General features: G+C 43.6%; 1 protein-coding gene across 1 annotated transcript in view; it reads left to right on the plus strand.

Moving 5' to 3' along the window:
- Positions 1-21,370, plus strand: part of CRYBG1 (crystallin beta-gamma domain containing 1) — a 150,795-nt gene that overhangs the window by 49,260 nt on the left and 80,165 nt on the right. The gene's annotated exons all lie outside the window — the stretch shown is intronic.

A 21,370-nucleotide genomic window follows, 5' to 3' on the forward strand; every position in this document is an offset into this window, starting at 1 on the left:
ATGTATAAGCCAACAAATGACATAGTACAGTAAAGTGACACACTCACCTACACTAATGCATTAACTAACTGGCATGCACTGTTTCCTGCAAAAAGGTAAAGTTTTTCCAGGGAAGGAAAGTAGGGAGCGTATTTGCTTTTTCATGTTCATTTTCTCCAGTAGCGTTACTCATCTATTTGTCATAAGTATTGTTGCATGTCAGTAAAGTGGTGGAAAGAGAGATACTAATTATTTCAGTCTAGTGTGAGAACTGTTTCAACTACTATATTACAAGTCAAGGTTGTGTAATGCCTTTCTTGTCATAACTTATTTTAAAACTATCTGGCTCAGCAGAGAAACTAACTTTCCCATAAACAGAAGTAAACAGCGGACTATTAGTTGAAGAAAACTGAATTTTCCTAGTTGTAGTACTAATATATATCTAAGATTCATAGTGTGTTTTTAAAGGCCAGAAACCGCTATTTTGATCATCTAGTCTGACCACTGGTGTAACAATAGGCCATAAGAATTCACCCAGTAATTTCTGCATGAGGCCCATAACTTGTGTTTGAGCTGTAGCATATTATTTACATCCAGTTATGACTTACACTGCAAATGATGGAAAACCCAACATATCCTATGTTGTCTTCAGTAGGCTATTTCTGTATATGTTTCTGTGGAAACATACAGATAAAATACAGAATTCTGCTCAGCACCATTTTGAAACAGCAAAACCATGCATTATCATCAGGGGATAAAATCAGTATTGCTCTAGAAGCCAGCTTGAGACTTAATTTTGGAGTAGAATGAAATGTCTCTAAAAATCTCTCAAAGATAGTGACGCCACAAGTAGTGTACCAACTTCATAGAAAACAGCTACTGTGAAATTAAATGTCAGATTGCTTTCTTGCAGCATGAGAGTGATAAAGTTTTACTATTTAATAAGCATTGATTAACGTATTTACAAGTTTTGATATTTTTTTCCCTTTTTGGAACACTGCTGTACCTAGATATGAAAACTGCCAAGTCAGTTGTTAATGCCTGGCTGATATCAGTTAAAACGTTGGGGTTTCATTCTTCACATGGAACCCAGTCCTGTATTTAACAAAAACCAAAAAAGACCTTGCAACTGAAACACCCTACAAAGTTACAAAGCAGGTCCAATCATCTTGTCTTTTAATTGTTATATAATAAAATGGAGACATGATAGAGCAAAGTTATGATTAAATTATAAAAGTCAAGAAATTGAATTTTATTTTTTTGGCAGGAATCAGTCAACTCCCATGCGTGTATGTATGTGACCGTTTTGTATTATTGAGGTTGGTTTTCAAATGTCATTAATATACGGGGGAGGGAAAGGGGGTGTTTGATTCAGATTTAAGTTACAATAGTACAATTATTCAGGAATAATGCTATTGAAATTAATGGAGTGACACGAGGAAAATTTAGTGAGAGATTAGAATCATACTAATATAAGATACGGTTATGGAAACCATAACCAGAATGTTTCTATTCTACACTGAGTTGTTAACTACAATGCTGGTGTAACAGTATGTCAATGATTTTCCTTTAAAAAAATCTCAAAACAATCAAGCAAGTGATTGATTGCATATAAAATAACTACACCAGCCTCCTTGATTCCTAAAACAAAGATCTCACTTGTCCTGGTACATGGAAAAGGAGCCAAGCAAGCAAGTGGCAAAGAACAAGTTCATCAGTCAATATCATACTATTGTTTTTGGGCTCCAGCTGAATCCTCAGAACAGAGTGATAGAGATATCTTTACCCATTAAGCTCACCTCCCACCTTAGGTTTTTGCCATGGTTGTTGGCAAAGCCAAAGACTTTATCAAAACCAACAAACAGTAATACACAATAAATTGGAATTCAAAACAGCAACTTAATAGGGCTTAGAATAAATTTTAATACACAAAGCACTCCAGGAAATACTTCTCTGGTTTTTAGGGAAATTATTTCCTTAATTCAAAGGGAAGGTTATTGAATAATTTGTCGGCTAGTTCATAAATAAAAAGAATAATTCATCAGAAAATCTAATTTGTTCTTTTCATGTTGCCAACTTGTACTGATGAAAGTGTCAGTTGTGTAATTCCATACAAGCAAAAGGCAAGCGTTAAGTGTCTGAAAATCCATTATATATAATACAGAGTAGATCCCTACTAATTCATTTGGGTAACTAGGAGATCTATTGAAAATTAATGTGCAAACTAGCAATAATCTCTCCAAGAATAATGCATCATAGAATGTCTTCTTTTCATTGTTTGTTGGTTCTACTTTAGTTTTATTATATTATATATTATGACAGGGTCGGGCTGGATGGCTACAGGAGAGTAAAAGAAGGCAGATATGTTAGCCCCAGGTTAAGTAGGTCCCTTTTCCCTGGGTAAGGTAACAGGGAAGGTTCCAGAACAATCAGGAGCCTTCTGGAGACCATTAAGACAGGCTGATTAGAACACCTGCAGCCAATCAAGAAGCTGCTAGAATCAATTAAGGAAGGCTAATCAGGGCACCTGGGTTTTAAAAAGGAGCTCACTTCAGTTTGTGGCGTGCATGTGAGGAGCTGGGAGCAAGAGGCACTAGGAGCTGAGAGTGAGAACACTGACTGTTGGAGGACTGGGCATTATCAGACACCAGGAGGAAGGTCCTATGGTGAGGATAAAGAAGGTGTTGGGAGGAGGCCATGGGAAAGTAGCCCAGGGAGTTGTAGCTGTCACACAGCTGTTCTAGAAGGCACTCTAGACAGCTGCATTCCACAGGGCCCTGGGCTGGAACCCGGAATAGAGGGCAGGCCCAGGTTCCCCCCAAATCCTCCTAACTCCTGGTCAGACACAGGAGGAGTCGACCTAGACTGTGGGTTCAGAAAAACGGCCAAGCTGAAGGCTGCCGTGAAGCTCCAAGGCGAGCAAATCTGCCAATAAGCGCAAGACCCACCAAGGTAGAGCAGGAACTTTGTCACAGTATTAATAAGTGTTTAATAAAATTAATGAAGTTTTAGAGACTTCAGAATGACACTTCAGAATAATACTAATCTTTGCTCAGATATAGGGTGGTTGGCCTTTTGTCATTTTTGTGCAAATAGTAAAGTGTGTGGATGAGGAAAATCCTACCGAATAACAAATTTTGGTTAGTAGTAACGTTCATTTCTAGCTGTCAGTCCTACAAACTACTACAGGAGTCTGAAAGTGAAGCTGGGCTTTTTCCTTTCCATGCATCATCAGTAGTAAAGATTTTTCAGAACAAATTCTGCCCTTTGGTACCTCTGTGAAACCCTGTTTTGCTCAGTGGACTTGTACAGGAGTAGCTATTTGATTTCAGTGAGATTGCCCAGATATAGTGAGGGCAAAATTTGTCCCAGCTCACAAGCATTTGAAGTAGAATCTGAGTTTTTTTAGAGCTTAGACCATACACACTGGAAAAAGCTGTTCTACATTTGAGTTAAGCTAACTCAGTTGAACTAGCCTGATTGGAGACCCAGTGCTCATTTAGACAAACCTTTAAGATTGCCTGAGCTGATCATCTTATAGCCTATGCTACATGAAAATTACCGTTTTGCTATCTTTTTTTCCTACGTTAACAGGAACTGTGTACTTCATTGTGAATGAACTAGACTAGGAAAGGACTCCCTGTTTCTTTCACTCTTCTCACTCCTGATGAATAAATCCCTTCTACAGCCATGTCATGGGGAAAAAAAGTATTTTTCAGTCAAATTAACTCAGTAGTGACAAAATGGTGGCCAAGTATAATTAGGGAACTGCATCCTAGCGTAGCAGGAAACCCAGGTTATATAATGGCCAGGTCACATCATGTTAAAAATGTTAAACTGTGTGTACATTGATATTAAGAGAGGAGTTTCAATTGAGTTAGCTTAACTTGATTGAAAAGATTTGGGGGGAGGTCCATGTAGACGTGGTCCTAGACTGGATTTTTACTTCATTGAGAATTAAATTAATAAACTGAACATTCAGGGAGTTCTTTCTTAGTTTTTCACAATATGCACACAGTTCCTGCTGTTCACTTTGAACAAAGGTTGCAAAAACCATAAACTGAGGCAATTGCACATTAACAACTCCAGCTAAAACACCTAGTTCTAAGCTTTTTTTTTTTTTAGGAGTAGCCACTTTCTTCCTGCCTCCATGTATCTTAATTTACAAGCACCTGGTAGGTTTCTCAACTTTCTACTCTCACAAAACCGACCACCCATGCCCTGCCCCTTTGCCGAGGCCCTGCCCCCGCTCACTCCATTCCCCCCACACCCCACTCCCATCACTTGCTCTCCCCACCCTCACTCACTCGCTCATTTTCACTGGGTTTGCTCAGGGGGCTGGGGGTGGGGACAGAAATGAGGAGCTCAGAGTGCAGGAGGGGGCTCCAGGCTGAGGCAGTGGGTTGGGATGTGAGAGGAGGTGAGGGCTCCTGCTGGGGGTGCGAGTTCTGATGTGAGGCCAGGGATGAGGGATTTGGGGTACAGGAGGGTATTCCATGCTGGGACTGAGGGGTTCAGAGTGTGAGAGGGGGCTGTGGCAGGGGCTTGGGGGATGTGAGGGCTCTGGATGGGGGTGCAGACTGGGGTGGGTCTGAGGGGTTTGGGGTGCAGGAGGGTGCTCTGGGCTGGGATTGAGGGGTTTGAAGGGCAGGAGGGGGATCAGGGCCGGGGCGGGGGGGGGAGTGAAGGCTCCGGATGCCATGTTAAATTCCCTCCTACTTCCTCAGCTTGATTTCTGCCTCACTCAGAGCAATATACAGGAAGACAACTGACCTAACCACACCTGGGCACTTGTTTGTCTCCTCAGACTTTTGTCAAGAAATAACATCAAAAGCCAAAGTGTGGAGGAACCCAAACCACCTCAGCAGTATGTCTTGCAGCAATGCTTTAAGCTTTGGGGAAACTTTCAGTACCACAACTAAATGAGACAGGTTCTGAAACTGTGCTAGACAAAACCAGATTCACAGGGTGGGGCAGAAGCTCTTTTGAAGCAGCCTCTGACCAGAAGTATAGTGAAGAGGAAACAGAGTCAACTATAGTGAACACTGGACAATCCAGGTACCTAAAGGAGCACTCAAAGATAAGGCAGTTGCCAAGAAGTTAAACAAATTCTTTGCATTGCTCTTCACTGCGGAAGATGTGAGGGAGATTCCCAACCTGAGCCATTCTGTTTAGATGACAGATTTGAGGAACTATCCCAAACTGAGGTGTTAGTGTAACACTGACAGACGCCGGTTGCCAGCGGGCACAGGGCCGTCCCTACCCATATGCAAAGTACGCAGCTGCATATAGGGCACCAGGAAATTTAGGGCACCAAATTTCCTGGTGCTCTATGCAGCTGCGTGCTGCTCCAGCCCCTGCTCCGCCTCTTTCCCATAACCCCTGCCCCTGCTCCACCCCAGCCCTGTCTCTTCCTGCCCTAGCTCTGCCCCCACACCCCTGAGGGCTGCAGCAGGGGTCGAGCCTGCACTCACCAGGCGGCTGTAAGTGCAGCAACGCAGCCCCAGCCCCCTCTGTGCCACTGGTGAGTGCTGGGGGGCAATTCCCTTCTGCCCCCCAGTCCCAAGGCTGGGAGCCAGGTGAGCAGAGTGGAGCAGGCTGGTGCTAGGTCGCTCCACTTCCCGCCGCCCTGTGAATGCAAGAAGTGGAGCAGGAAGTGCAGTGATCCGGACCCAATCTGCTCTGCTCCGCCGGCTCGTACTGGGGGGCAGTTTTCCCCCGCCCCCAAAGCCTGCTCCTGTCCCCCCACACAGGCCGGGGGAGCCAGCTCTGCCCCCCATGGAGGCCTGGGGCCAGCCCCCTCCTGCCCCCCCCCCCCCCCGCAGAGGCCTGGGAGGCTGCAAAGGGCACCAAAATGGCTAGGGACGGCCCTTGGCGGGCAGGATTAAACCTGAAGCTTAATGCGTGAGCCTCTACTATATGAGCTAAAAGCCACATGGCCCTTAGCTAAGGCTGTAGAGCAGACTCATTAATCTCTACGTAGTCTCGGTGCCACTAGAGGGAACAGAGCACCACACCTAAGGGGTGTGTGGGTTACATCAGTACAGGAGGTTTTGGAACAAATTGATACATTAAACATTATTATTATGTTATTATTAAACAGTAATAAGTCACCAGGACCAGATGATATTCACCCAAGAGTTCTGAAGGAGTTCAAATATGAAATTGCACAACTACTAACTGTGGTATGTAACCTATCATTTCAGTCAGCCTCTATTCCATATGATTGGCAGGTAGCTAATATAATGCCAAGTTTTAAAAAGTTCCAGAGGTGATCCTTGCAAATATAGGCTGCTAGTCTACTCCTGGGGGAAAATTCTGCACACATTTTAAATTTCTGCAAAATTCTGCATATTTTATTTGTCAAAAACATAATATAATCATGCCATTTTCAATTTTGATAATTTCAAAATATCTGTCAGCAAGTGTGTCTGTAACAGAAAAGATTCAGGAAACATTATTTGACAAATAGTTTCCTTACTAGTCATATGAGTACATCTATATGGCGTCACATAGGAGATGACAATACTAATATTTCCATGTATGTCAAGCACAGAAGACTTTAAGGGTCTACACAGCAAAGAAAAAAACAGCAGCTGACTTGTGCAATTTGACTGCATGGTACATTTGGTCCTGCTTCAGCACATTGGACTGCACTGATGACCTCTTGATGTCCCTTCCAACCCTACATTTCTATGATTCCATTATTCTATGTTGTTGCAATTGACTAAAGTGGTGAACAACATGTAAACACTGTAGTACAATGATTTAGCAAATACTCAGACCAATTTACAACTAATAGTTATTTTACACCCCCCCACACCCCCCCGCCGCCAAAATGTTAAACTCCTCACTAAATAGAGAATTCAGATCTTAGGAGCGAAACTGTCAAGGTTCCTCCCCACTCTGAACTCAAAGGTAGAGATGTGGGTATCTGCATGAAAGACCCCCTAAGCTTATTCTTACCAGCTTAGGTTAAAATTTCCCCTAAGGTACAAACTTTCCCTTGTCCTTGAACAGTATGTTGCCACCACTAAGCGTTTTAAACACAGAACAGGGAAAAGAGGCTACTTGGAGACCTCTTCCCCCAAAATATCCCCTCCCCCAAGCCCTGCACCACCTTTCCTGGGGAAGGCTTGCTAATAATCCTCACCAGTCGGTACAGGTGAACACAGACCCAAACCCTTGGATCTTCAGAACAATGAAAAAGAATCAAATCAGGTTCTTAAAAGAAGAATTTTATTTAAAGAAAAGTAAAAGAATCACCTGTGTAAAATCAGGATGGTAAATACCTTAGAGTAATCAGATTCAAAACACAGAGAATCCCTCTAGGCAAAACCTTAAATTACAAAAAGACACAAAAACAGGAATATACATTCCCTCCAGGACAGCTTATTTTACAAGCCATTAAACAAAAGAAAATCGAATGCATTTTCTAGCTAGATTACTTACTAATTTCACAGGAGTTGTAAGGCTTGCATTCCTGATCTGTTCCCAGCAAAAGCACCACACAGACAGACCAAACCCTTTGTTCTCCCCCCCACCCCCCTCCAGATTTGAAAGCATCTTGTCCCCTCATTGGTCATTTTGGGTCAGGTGCCAGCAGGGTTACCTTAGCTTCTTAACCCTTTACAGACTGAAAGGATTTTGCGTCTGGCCAGGAGGGATTTTATAGCACTGCATACAGACAGATGATTACCCTTCCCTTTATATTTATGACCAAAACGATCTCAGCAGAGCAGATAGAGGCAATTTAGAACACTGCGACTGCTCTCTGGAATTCCTCTGCCCACAGAGCCCAATGAATGGCTCAAGTCCATGGCATATTAAATAACCCACATTGTTCATAGAACTGGCATTACTGTAGCACAACAAGCAGCGCTAACTTGAGATAATCTGTGTTCAATCCCAGCCCCATTGAAATCATGGAAGTGTTGATGTCAATGGGATCAGGATTTCATCTGCTGGCTTTGAGAAAGACAGATCACATGGCCCACCTCATTATGGTCAATAGCGTGGGGAAAAGGCTGCATGTCTATGCACAGTTATAAGGGGGTGCAGTCTCCTCTCCTGAGCGCTCCCTGGTCGAGTATGTATACCTGCAGTTTTTCCCTCAATTTCCTCAGCTCACGGTGCCCCGTCAGCCGCTGCTCTTGGTCAAGCAGGTCTTTGGTGACTCAGCCCGTGTGCAAAACAAACAAACCCCTTCTGTGGTACACAATCCAAGTATTCTCAATGTCCTTCAGCTCTTCCTTGGCTCTTCTAAAATAGTCCAACAGGGCCAATCATGGTACCCTTAGCTGGTATATCCTTCTCTGCAGCCCTCCCTGGGCTTAGTTTTTAATGAGGGCCCATTGCAGTACCCTCGCTTGGTCCAGTCAGGTTGCAAGGTTCCTACTCTGGAATTGAGCAGTGCCCCAAGGGCTTATTCCCAGGGGACTCCTTGACTCTACTTGAGTCCTCAGTGACACCAGTCTTCCTGCTGAGCCACCACTCTTGGAGTCAGTTCACCGACCACAGCTCCTCACCAAGTCAGTCCCAGTGCAGACCTCTTCCTTAGGGTGCCACAGTTCTTATTCCCTTCTTTAGGGCATAGCCACTTCCTACCAGTGGTTGGGGGTGGGGGGAGGACCCAGTCCCACCCACTGCTCCAGGTCCCAACCAGGGAACATTTAAGTATAGCAGCCTCATGATGCATCCCTTACTAATTGCTGCTCTTTGTTTCCCTGAGCCACTTCCCCATAGCCTCTTAGTTGAGTCCCAGCAGCCAGCCAGAAGTTCCTTCCTCACTCCCCCAGTCCCCGTCAGTAACTACCTGCTTTGGCCCTTGTAATCAGCCAGGAGCACCTCTTGGTTCCCCAGCCCCTGCAGCCAGCCAGAAGCACCTCTTACTCCCTCAGTCACTGCTAACAGATTGAACTCATGCTAGCCCTGCAGCTCCTTTTATATGGGCCTGCTGGGCCCTGACTGGCTGCTTCCTGCAGTCCCTCTCATTGCCTGGTTCCCCTGCATCCATTCTAGCTCACTTGGAGGACCCTCTCCTCTGCCCTTTTCTGGGGCGGGATGAGGTAGGGTCATGAGGCCTCCAGCAGGGGACCTCAGGGCATAGTCCACCCCATCACAACAGTATAGTCAATCCTCTGAGAGTAACCATTGCAGTATATGTTCTCTGGGCACTGTATCCCTTACTGAAGTACTTTTCTGCCCACGTTTTCCAGGCTGCAGTGATACAAATATAGTCAGACAGCATGGAAGTTGTGGATACACAAATATGATTGTACTGTGGAAAAAAGCTGCTGCATGCACACAATGCAACAGTATTTGTTTAAACCAAGTCTGATAAGTCTTGCAGACTGATTACAAAAACACTGTTGTGCTTATTGTGTAGACAGAGGCCTGCATTGTATTCAGTACGCAGCCAACATGTTAAGAAGTTTGGCCACCAGTGCTGTATAAAATATCTGGCTATTATGATCAAAGCTATGGTGTTGTAATACAGTTCACTGTAGACTTGCTCATCCCTTTATCCTGAAAAAACCTTGAAATGTATATGTAATTAGAACACAAGAGTTGTTTCTCAGACAATCATAACACAAAGCCACTTATTGCTCAACAAAATTACGAGTCTACTTAATAAAAGAACTGTTCTGCTGACTAGACTGATGACATCACTGCAACTTTCCTGTACTTCCTCCTTTTTCCACACTCCCAGATTACTGCCAATCCTATCTCCATTTGTATGACAAATGTATTTCTGCATTAATAAAAATGTCCCTGTCTCCCCTTCCCATTGTTGCCGGCACTCAGTGCCGAGAAGAAAAACAACAGCAGGGGTTGGTTCGCTACCCGGTATGCTTTACCCAATAATTACAACGGGGTGGAGAAGCAGAAAAGTTTATTTGCAGTTGCAAAAAGGTACAGGGAGAATAGAATCTCAAATTTTGCACCCAGAGCAGGAAGTTACACAGGCTTTTATACATTTTTTAGCATATTTATTTAATAGCAAACTGCCCTAAGTATTCATATAGCCAGCCAATTTAGTTACCAGCTAGTTTTTTTGTTTTTTGTATTATTTGTTAAATTATACATAAAGCTGCTTTATTTAGCATTTTTTTTTATATTTGCTTTGTTTGGCCTTGTTTAGTTTCAGGCAGTTTGACTTTGCAACATATTGTTGCAGATTCTCAGCATAACTGCTGCGAGTGCCTCCAGGCGGGAGGGCCAAGGACGCTTGGGCCTAGTGCGAGGGGGCTTCATCAACACTTGTGGTTTTCCATCCCCTCGAGTTACCTAGTGGCCATGCCCCAGTGTCCTTAACAACTCCCTCCTTTGAGAACACTCAACAGCCTTGGCTTTGAGTTTTCTCACTTGGGCTACTTATTTTTTTATAATAGGATTTTGCATAAGCATTTTGTGATAGCCCTGAAGAGAATGATTTATTAACTTTTGCAAAAGGGCCTTGATACATAATACTGCACAGCATAATACTATTAATACAAGCAATACAGGAAAGAGAAGTTTTAATAACAGGCTAAATAAACCACCAAGCCAAGATGACAAACCCCAGCCTGAAAACAAGGTTTGCAATCAATTGCTTTTTGGGGCAGTATAGGCAACCTGTGCTTTGGCTTGGGCATGGGCTTTAGCCTGTACCATTTTTTTATAGATTTTATAATTGCTATTATTTATTATATAAAATTGGGGCTCGACCAGGGCACAAATTTTTTTGGGGGATGCTAAGAGATAGTCCAAAGCCAGCCTGTTTTGGAGGGAAAACGTTTTGAGCTGCTGTACCTTTTTATTTAATTTTTTATTGCTGATTTTAAATTATTAACTGAGTTTTTTAATTTTAAGGCAATTTTTTTAAGTACTATTTGCAGCTTTATAGTATAGCAGCCTATGCATGCCATGGCTGGCCCGGAAAACAGTGGCGCTATTTTTAGTACAGAGCACCCTACAAGCTTTTTGGTTGTGAGGGAATTTTTTATATTGCTTTTTAATGCTGTAGTTAGTTGCTGCAGGGTTTTTTTTTTGGTGACTTAATAGGGGTGTTTGGGACATTTTTAATTTTTTTTTTTTTTTTTTTGGGCAGTGTGGCAGTTATGGAAAGATGAGGAACTCCATGAGCTATATAACAGCTACCTGTTTAGTTGGCTGGCAGCACCTTGTAAGCCTTTTGACCACATACAAAATAGTGACCCTGTAGGGCCCAGTAAGGACTGTTTTTTAAGGGGATTTTTGGGATATTTAAGGCTGCTTTTTTAAACAGTTTATATGCCCCTAAGGGGGCATTTTATTTTTTTGACTGGGTACAAGAGGGGCGTTTTTAATTGTGCTGTTTAAATTACATTTGCTATAGGGACCATTACAAATTTACTATTGGCTTGCTATATTGGAGATATTAACTCAATGGCAAGTTATATTTTTAATTTTTTTTTTGTGGGAAGATTTGTAAGTTTTTTTAAAAGGGGAGGAACCATTACATTTATACTACTGGTTTTTTGTTTTTGTTTTTATTTAATATTTATTAGCTTACTGTGTAATAACACAGGAGCTTTTTTTTATAGGACGCCTATAGTAATTAGATTGGATTTAGGTAAAACATAATATTTTTTTAGTGAGTACTGCAGCTGAATACTCTTGGTCCTGATAGGTGGCTTGCTGTAAAGAGGTTTTATTTTAGAACGGCGAGTCTGGTTTTTTTTTGCTTTTTGGTGGTGGCTAATTTTGCTAGGGTTAGGGGCAGTATGTCAAGGGGCATTTCCGTTTTGGGGTACAGTGGAGTTGGAGCACATACCCAGCAATTAGTTTGGTTTATTAAAGTAGCAACATGGTCCGCAAGCAAAACAAAGGAGTTATGCTTTTGATATGCACAATTTGGAAATACCAATACAATGAATAACAATGTTACTTAATTAATTATTATTAGAGTTTTTTTAATTTAGGGTTTTTAGTACCTGGGTGGGCCCATTTTAGCGTTAAGATGCTTATTATTTGTGTTTTTAAATAGTAGCTTTAGCCCGAGACTGTTACTAGATGAGGAGTCAGCAGGTTGGATGGTCCACTGTTTTGCTGACGAGGGGGCGGGTACTGCCTTTAGACGAGAGTGATGGATTTAGTTTTTGTGTTTTTTGATTTTTGCCACTGTATGAGAGACCAGCAGGACGGTATAGGGTCCTTTTTATTTTTTTTTTTGGAGAGGCTTGTTTTTTAGGTACGAAAAAGCATAGAGTCACCGGGCTGTAAGGAGTGGATGGGAGAGTCTAAGGGGAGAGCCTGGGAATTCTTGGTATACCTGTGAAAAGACAAGAGAACAGCAGACAGGAAACACACATACTGTGACAAAAAACCATTACCTAGCTTTTATGTTTTTGATAGAACCAGGGTGCTATTTATAGCCCATGCTTTTTTAAACATAATTTTAAAGGGACTAAGCCCTAATTTACCCTTAGGGAGAACGCGGATACGAGGTAGGACGAGGGGCAAAGCATTAGGCCATTGCAGTGAGGCTTTTTGGCACACTTTTGCGAGATGTTGTTTAAGGGTCTGATTGGTACACTTTACTGCACCACTGGCTTGCGGTCTCCAGGGTGTATGGAGTTTCCAGGGGATCTGTAAGGCATGTGAGATGCTTTGAATGATTTTTGATGTGAAATGTGTTTTGTTGTTAGATTTTATTTACAGGGGGAGTTTAAAGCGAGGAATGATTAATAAACTTGAGGGTCACTGTTCTGGCAGTGCAATTACGGCATGGGAAGGCTTCTGGCCATCCGCTGAACCGATTTATTATGACAAGGAGATATTTGAACTCTTGGGTCCGGGGAAACTTAGTAAAGTCTATTTGCCACACTTGTTCGGGGCCCGGAGTGGGTTCTAGGGCAGCTGGTGGCACAGGATGTTCCGGTCGGGGGTTATTTTTTGGCAGACTAAGCAGTTCGCTTGTACTTGGGAGCCAGGGGTCGGAGTCCGGAAGTGATAAAGTATTTTTTTATTAGCTGGATAAGTGCTTCCCTGCCAGCATGAGTGGTTTGATGTAGTTTTTGCAGCACTGGCCAGATTAGGCCCTTTGGTAGGAGGACCTTTTTTTCTGGGGAATGGAGCCTTTTACTTATTTATTTTTTGGAGACCAAGTTTGTTAGTTAGCTGTTTGTTTGGTTTTTTTTTAGAGTACTGAGGGGTTGGAAGCTTCCCTACTGATGGGATAAGGGCATGCATATGGGCATTTTTAGTCTGAGGGGATGGCAGGGTGGCAGCATGCTTAGCCTCTCTATCTGCCCAGGCGTTACCTTTGGCCACATTTTGATTTTTTTTTTTTTGATGGGCTTTACAGTGTACTACTGCCATTTCCGAGGGAAGTTGTACGGCTTCTAGGAGCCGGAGGATTTGGGGCCCATACTTGACTGGGGAGCCTTGGGCTGTCAGCATTTCCCTTTGCTTTTATAGGCCAGCATGAGCATGGAGCACACCAAAAGCCTATTTTGAATTAGTAAAAATGTTGATCTGCTTTTTTTTGATAGTTTAAGTGCACGGGTTATGGCTATTAGTTTGGCAAGCTGGGCAGAAGTCCCAGCAGGCAAACCTTTAGCTTTTACAGTGTTATGGAGGGTCACAACAGCATAACCTGCTTTTTTTTTTGCCTATTTATTACAGTATTGCTATTATTAGTGTACCATTTATAATTTGCGTTTGGGAGGGGTACATTTTTTAAATTTGGACGGCTGGAGTACTGGGCATTAGATTTTTAAACAGTTATGTTTTTGGCAAGAGATTGGCTGGGTTAAGGGAGGGGCAAGGCTGTAAGGTGACTTCAGAGTTCTTTAACAGCTTAGCATGGTACCAAGCAATCTGAGCCTGGGTGAGCCAAAGCCCTTTTTTTGCATTTAATAAGGCTTGGACCATATGGGGAGTATAGATTTGCATAACCCCTCCTAATGTTAGCTTCTTGGCTTTTTTAAGCACTAGGGCAGTAGCTGCGACCGCCCGTAAACATGCTGGCCAACCTTTTGCAACCTGATTCAGTTGCTTAGAAGAATAAGCCACGGGACGTCTCTATGCTCCTAACAGCTGTGTGAGCATTCTTAGGGCCATTCCTTTTTTGTTTATGTACATACAGCTGAAACGGCTTAGAGAGATCCAGCAGGCCCAGAGCTGGGGCTTTTATTTGTTTTTTTTTAGGATTTTAAATGCCCTGTTAGCTTTTGGGGTCCAAAAGAAGGGGTTATGATTTGCTTTTTTTATATAGTTGTACAGGGGTTTAGCCCACAACCAAACTTTGGGATTCATATTTTGCAAAAGCCTGCCATACCCAGAAATGCCCTGAGCCGCTTATGATTACTTGGGGTAGGAATTTGATAGATTTTTTTTTTTTTGCTTGAAAGCTGACGCTTTTTTTGCTGTACGTGAAACCCGAGGTACCATACCTTTGGGAGAAGGATTTGAGCCTTACTTTGTGCTATCCGATATTCCTGGAGTCCAATAAAATTCAGGAGGCTCACGGTGGCTTTAAGGCAGGGGGTTTGGCCCACAGTGGCAATTAACAAATTATTTACATACTGCAGAAGGAGGGCCTTTTTATTATTTTATTTTTTTAGGTTTTTGGCCAGAGCCTGGCCAAAGAGGGTGGGGGAGTTTTTAAATCCCTGGGCCAACACTGTCCAGCAAAGTTGCTTTTTAACTTTTTTTTGTTTTTTTTACTTGAAGGAGAAGATTTTTTGTGACGGGGTGGCAACTGGGATGGTAAAGAAAGCATTTTTTAGATCGAGGACTGAAAAATGGGTATACTGTTCCCCTATAGAAGCCAATAAGGTATACGGGTTAGGGACAAGAGGGTGCAAAGTCTTAAGCCGTTTATTGACTGCCCTTAGGTTCTGTACCAGCCGATACATGCCATCAGACTTCTGTACGGGTAGAATGGGAGTGTTCCAGGCTGACTGACATTCCCGGAGAATACCATACATTAGGAGTCGATCTATAGTTGCCTGTAAACCTTTTCTGGCTTCCCTCTTGATTCGATACTGTTTTACTTGCACTGGGCCTTTTCCTGGTATGAGCTGAATAGTAATGGGGGTCTGGTGGGTGGCCTTTCCTGGAATCCCTGATGCCCACACGAGGGGGTACACCTGGTCTTCCCACGGGCTCCATTCTGGGGCTTGCATGGCTGAGGGCTCAACTGCAAGGGTCACGATCCATGCATTCTCAGGGGGTAAGGTAAGGGTTATTACCCCTCAGTAAAATGCAGGGTGGCACCGAGGCAACAAAGCAGATCCCGTCCCAGCAGAGGTGTTGGACACTCAAGGAGGTATACCAGCTTGTGGGATATAGTCCTGTTTCCCAAAGCGCATTCCGCTGGGGCATACACTGGGCACTTGGTGTCCCCGCCTGTAGCTCCCACCACAGTAAGGGAATCTGCTACTGGCAACTGAAGGGGTCGATTTACAGCAGTTCGTGCCGCTCCAGAGTCCACTAAAAAATCTATTTCTGAGCTTCCCACCCGCATCTTTACTCGGGGTTCCGGGGGTAGGGTGGTCCGTCTCCCCGACGCCCCTATTCCTGCTCTGCCATCGCCATCAGAGGCACCCCCCTTTTCTTTCCTCTTTGGGCACTCATTTTTCCAGTATCCCTCTTGTTGACTCAAGACACACTGGTTGCGACCCAGTAGTCTCTCCTGCGAGCCCGGACGTTTGCGTCCGCGGCCCCTTCCTCCCCGGTCACTTCCCTTAAAAGTGCCGGCCTGTACCGCTGTTACCATTGGTCTTACTTGCTTTTCCTTCTTTTCTGTCTCTCTCAGACTATAAGCTCGGTTTGCAGTCTCTAAGATTTGTGCCATGGTTATGCCCCTTAAATCCTCCTTTTTTTTGTAACTTTCTCTTAATATCAGGGGCTGCTTTGCTCATAAACATTCCCTTAATTGACTCAGTTGCCTGATCATCGGGGTCTGCATTAGTGTTCTGTCAAATTGTGTCCCGCATACGCTGTAGAAAGGCCCCTGGGCTTTCTTTTAAATCCTGCATTACTTCATATGGCTTCGCCCAATTATTATGTCAGATAGCCGAGTGACGGAGTCCATGCGAAAGCAACTCCTTATAGGAGGTAAGGCGGATCATATCCCCATGATCATTTGGATCCCACCTGGGGTCTGCTCGAGGGATTTGTGCATCCGGGTCAGGACATTAATACGATCCTGGTCGTACCGTTTCTGCGCCTTCTCCCTTGCTTTGGACACAACCTGTTGTCTTTCAACCTCAGACAATAAGGTTCGCAGGAGGATGTTACAATCATCCCAGTCTGGCTTGTAACTACTGAGGCACCCCTCAAAAACTGATATAAACCTGCTTGGGTTGGTGGAAAACTCTTCTGCCTGTGCTTTGAAAGCAGCCAAATCCACAGGATTAAAGGGCACATGAGTATAAACCTGCATAGTCGTGGCCGGACGCCTGTCCGATCCAGACCAGGCGACTTTAGTTTCGGTGATTAAGGGGTATAGACCAACCATTGGGGACTTACAAGGTGTGGGTGTAGGGGCCGAAGGGGACACCGGCTCTGCCATTACAGTGGGGGTGGGGGTCTGGGGACTAACATTAGCCTACCGAACCAGTCGGAGTCAGATTACAGTGCTGTAAAATATCTGGTTGAGTACATAGTCAGAAACAAATGTGCATACATATGTTCATTCCATTTCCTTGTTCTCTGACAGAACAGGAGTAACTGAAGAATCGTATTGTAATTAAATGACCCTCCTGGTGGCCACCACTCCTGGTCCTCTAGTTGATACTGAGGCCAGTCAACTGTACAGAATCATTTTAATTGGCTCTTAGTCATTGGATCCACACCAAATACTTTCCAGTTTGCTAGAATGCATTCTAGGGGCATACACCGTGCCCTAACCCCCAAGCTCTGTCCCTGTCCCATACCTACAGGGTAACTCTGGGCGTCCCCAGGTTCCAACAGAGCATACAATCTGGATTTCAAAAGGTTCCTACCTTATCCAAGGGACGGGTTCCTCACCGTCGTCTGCAGCTGCTTCTCCCCTATGTCCAAGGGACCGGTTCCTCACAGTCGAGGAACTTTATACATAAAGCTGCTTCTCCACTATATGAGTGCGTTGCACTGTTGTGCCCTCTGGGGTTCATCAAATCGCGTCTCCTCCAAGGCTCCCGATGAACTCACTGGTGCGCGCTGGGCGTCTGTTCTCGCTGCAATCCTCGACCTCCAGGAGGGGTCCGGGCAAGGCTAAATAGCAGCCTCGTCGCCCACCCAGGGACGCCAAAAGCTGTTGCCGGCACCCAGTGCCGAGAGGCAAAACAACAGCAGGGGTTGGTTCGCTACCCGATGTGTTTCACCCAATAATTACAACGGGGTGGAGAAGCAGAAAAGTTTATTTGCAGCTGCAAAAAGGTACAGGGAGAATAGAATCTCAAATTTTGCACCCAGAGCAGGAAGTTACACAGGCTTATACATTTTTTTTTTTAGCATACTTATTTAATAGCAAGCTGCCCTAAATATTCATATAGCCAGCCAATGCAGGTACCAGCTAATTTTTTTGTTTATTGTATTATTTGTTAAATTATACATAAAGCTGCTTTATTTAGCATTTTTTTTTTATATTTGCTTTGTTTGGCCTTGTTTAGTTTCAGGCAGCTTGACTTTGCAACATATTGTTGCAGATTCTCAGCATAACTGCTGCGAGTGCCTCCAGGCGGGGGGGCCAAGGACACTTAGGCCTAGTGCGAGGGGGCTTCATCGACACTCATGGTTTTCCATCCCCTCGAGTTACCTAGTGGCCATGCCCCAGTGTCCTTAACACCATCTTTTCTACCTCCCAAGCCATCTAAAACCTCATCTCTTCTACTTCATCAAAATACCATTTCTTTACTCCATGTTTGATTATTATGGCTGATTCATAGAAGCATTAAATACTTCTGTGACTCTCCATTTTTCTGCTGTTCTCTAGTGGCAGCTCAGCTTTGAGTTGGTGAGCTCTAGTTGGTCAGAGATGCTAGTACTACTGTTGATAGCTAACATAGGTCCTAGGGAACAATAAGAACAATGCAAAAAATGGGGAGGTGATGCATTTTTATAATGCTACCATGCATTTCTTCCATATCTGTGTAAGGGGAAGGTGTCCTAAGTTCTAGCATTAAAGATGGAGATATGGAACAAGTATAGGGAAGCTTCATTTTTATTAGGAAAAAAAAAAGACTGAGAAGACTGAGAAAAGCTTAAAATATGTCCAGTGAGACCTGCGCTACAGATCCACTTCAAGAAATCAACCCCTATTCTGAATGACCTCTTTGAAGTATTCCCAGGCTTCCAGTAGCGTTTTTTAACTTTTGACTAAAACCCAACCCATATTTACTGATCCATGGCTAGCTGCTTAAGGCAGGTTTCACTCTGGACCCTGTCCTTCCAAGTAGCTCAAAAAAATTGTATACTGAGGTAAAGTTCACTCCTGGTACAGGGGAACCATCACAAGGCCCATACTGTCAAATTGTGGCTTAAGTACTGCATAGCCTTTGTGCTGGCCCAATGCACAAGGTTGAATTTCATCCTCAGTGAATAAGAGCACCAGAAATTAACTGGCACTAGGGTTTGCAAATGTGCAGTTATATGTAATGCTATGAACAAACTGTAGAAAAAAGTCCAGTAGAGGAAAGCGTTCCCATATGTGGAAATGCAACTCTTTACCAGATGGCTCAGGCAGGCAACTGAGTAATACATGTGACAGTGTGTATTGTTATCAGCCTTGGATTAATAGACAACTGACATTCCGTGCCCCAAGCAAAGTCCAGATAGTGTTAGAGACTTGCTGCCTATGAGCCAGTATGGACGCTCTGCAAGGAGTTATGGGAATACTCAAAGGATGGCGACATATGCTAGGTTATCTGGTGTGAACCATGGCCATCCTTTTATCCTGCTGTATTGCCTCTATATGTCAATCAATTACACCAGCACGTCAACATTTCCACAGTGCCATTGCTCATGCTACTGCACACTCTTCCTCATAATGATATCAAACATCTTTTCCCCTTCTTCTTGGAGGGCATATTCATGCCCTTTCTTTTTCGGGCTGAGTGGAATCCTGTGAATTTGCCATTTGCATCAATTGCTTTTTCACAGCCCCTGTTGCTATGATTGTGCAGTGACCTATGCAGAGAGTCAGAGACTGCTTTACATTATGCATTTCTTGTACCAGTTGCACTTGCATAATTTATTTGAATGAGTTTTAGGATTTTGGCAACAGGCTTTGCTCTCTTTGGGTGTGATCATAGCTGCATTTTGCCTTGCTACAGAACCATGTAGGTCAGCATGTGGACAATGTCGCTCTGCACCCTTAGAACTGATAGGATAACAGCACAAAGCTTTTGATGTACTTTGCTCATCAGTCCTTCATAGCAGTGCATATTGCCTGATCCTTCCCCCTTTGCACACTGTACAATGTACAACACAATTGGAACACGTGTAATTTATCACTTTGTATCTTTAGTTGCAAGGGTGGGGGGAGAGAAAACCTTTTGAAGTGATAAACACCCATTTTTTCATAGTCTGTGTGTATAAAAACATCCTCACTGCATTTTCCACTTTTATGCATCCGATGAAGTGAGCTGTAGCTCACGAAAGCTTATGCTCAAATAAATTGGTTAGTTTCTAAGGTGCCACAAGTACTCCTTTTCTAGTTGCAATATAATAATCACAATGAAAGGATTGCTTTGGATTTCCAATGTCCAGTCTCTTGTTATGAAAAAATAATTGATCTTTACTTTCTTATTCTATTCACTTGGTAACTGAATTATTGCTTTATAAACTGGAGTGCTCTTTCAATTATCTCTTTAAAACAAATGTACTATGCGTCACGGTCCAAGAATCATAGAATATCAGGGTTGGAAGGGACCTCAGGAGGTCATCTAGTCCAACCCCCTGCTCAAAGCAGGACCAATCCCCAATTAAATCATCCCAGCCAGAGCTTTGTCAAGCCTGACCTTAAAAACTTCTAAGGAAGGAGATTCTACCACCTCCCTAGGTAACGCATTCCAGTGTTTCACCACCCTCCTAGTGAAAAAGTTTTTCCTAATATCCAACTTAAACCTCCCCCACTGCAACTTGAGACCATTACTCCTTGTCCTGTCCTCTTCTACCACTGAGAATAGTCTAGAACCATCCTCTCTGGAACCACCTCTCAGGTAGTTGAAAGCAGCTATCAAATCCCCCCTCATTCTTCTCTTCTGCAGACTAAATAATCCCAGTTCCCTCAGCCTCTCCTCATAAGTCATGTGTTCCAGACCCCTAATCATTTTTGTTGCCCTTCGCTGGACTCTCCAATTTATCCACATCCTTCTTGTAGTGTGGGGCCCAAAACTGGACACAGTACTCCAGATGAGGCCTCACCAATGTCGAATAGAGGGGGACGATCACGTCCCTCGATCTGCTCGCTATGCCCCTACTTATACATCCCAAAATGCCATTGGCCTTCTTGGCAACAAGGGCACGCTGCTGACTCATATCCAGCTTCTCGTCCACTGTCACCCCTAGGTCCTTTTCCGCAGAACTGCTGCCTAGCCATTCGGTCCCTAGTCTGTAGCTGTGCATTGGGTTCTTCCGTCCTAAGTGCAGGACCCTGCACTTATCCTTATTGAACCTCATCAGCTTTCTTTTGGCCCAATCCTCCAATTTGTCTAAGTCCCTCTGTATCCTATCCCTGCCCTCCAGCGTATCTACCACTCCTCCCAGTTTAGTATCATCCGCAAATTTGCTGAGAGTGCAATCCACACCATCCTCCAGATCATTTATGAAGATACTGAACAAAACCGGCCCCAGGACCGACCCCTGGGGCACTCCACTTGACACCGGCTGCCAACTAGACATGGAGCCATTGATCACTACCCGTTGAGCCCGACAATCTAGCCAACTTTCTACCCACCTTATAGTGCATTCATCCAGCCCATACTTCAACTTGCTGACAAGAATACTGTGGGACATACCCCAAGACATTCATTCTGGTCCTCATTTGCCAAAGCATTTCCTAAATTACTCTTTGAGTAAGAGGTCAAAATGGGGATAGATTTGAACAAAAGAAAGTTCTTGGATGCAGGAAAAACTTTCCTCCCATGTTTTGTTCATTAAGATAATTTTCAAAATCTTGACAGGCAACATTTAGACAGATAAATAGAGGCACCTAAAATCAGTTTAAGTACAACAGTCAGTCCTTAGACAAGGATTTGACTTTAACATAATACATTTTGCTGTGTAAACCTAGTTTTTTATCAGAATAATTGCATCACACTTTCTTGTAAACTGCATCTTTAAAATGCATAAATAAGAATCAAATACACAGGGACAATGGGAAATAATTAAGATTAATGATGGCATTTAGGCCTCAAAAGTTATGTGAAAATCA

Source organism: Caretta caretta, chromosome 3, assembly GCF_965140235.1.
Source record: "Caretta caretta isolate rCarCar2 chromosome 3, rCarCar1.hap1, whole genome shotgun sequence".
Lineage (NCBI taxonomy): Eukaryota > Metazoa > Chordata > Testudines > Cheloniidae > Caretta > Caretta caretta.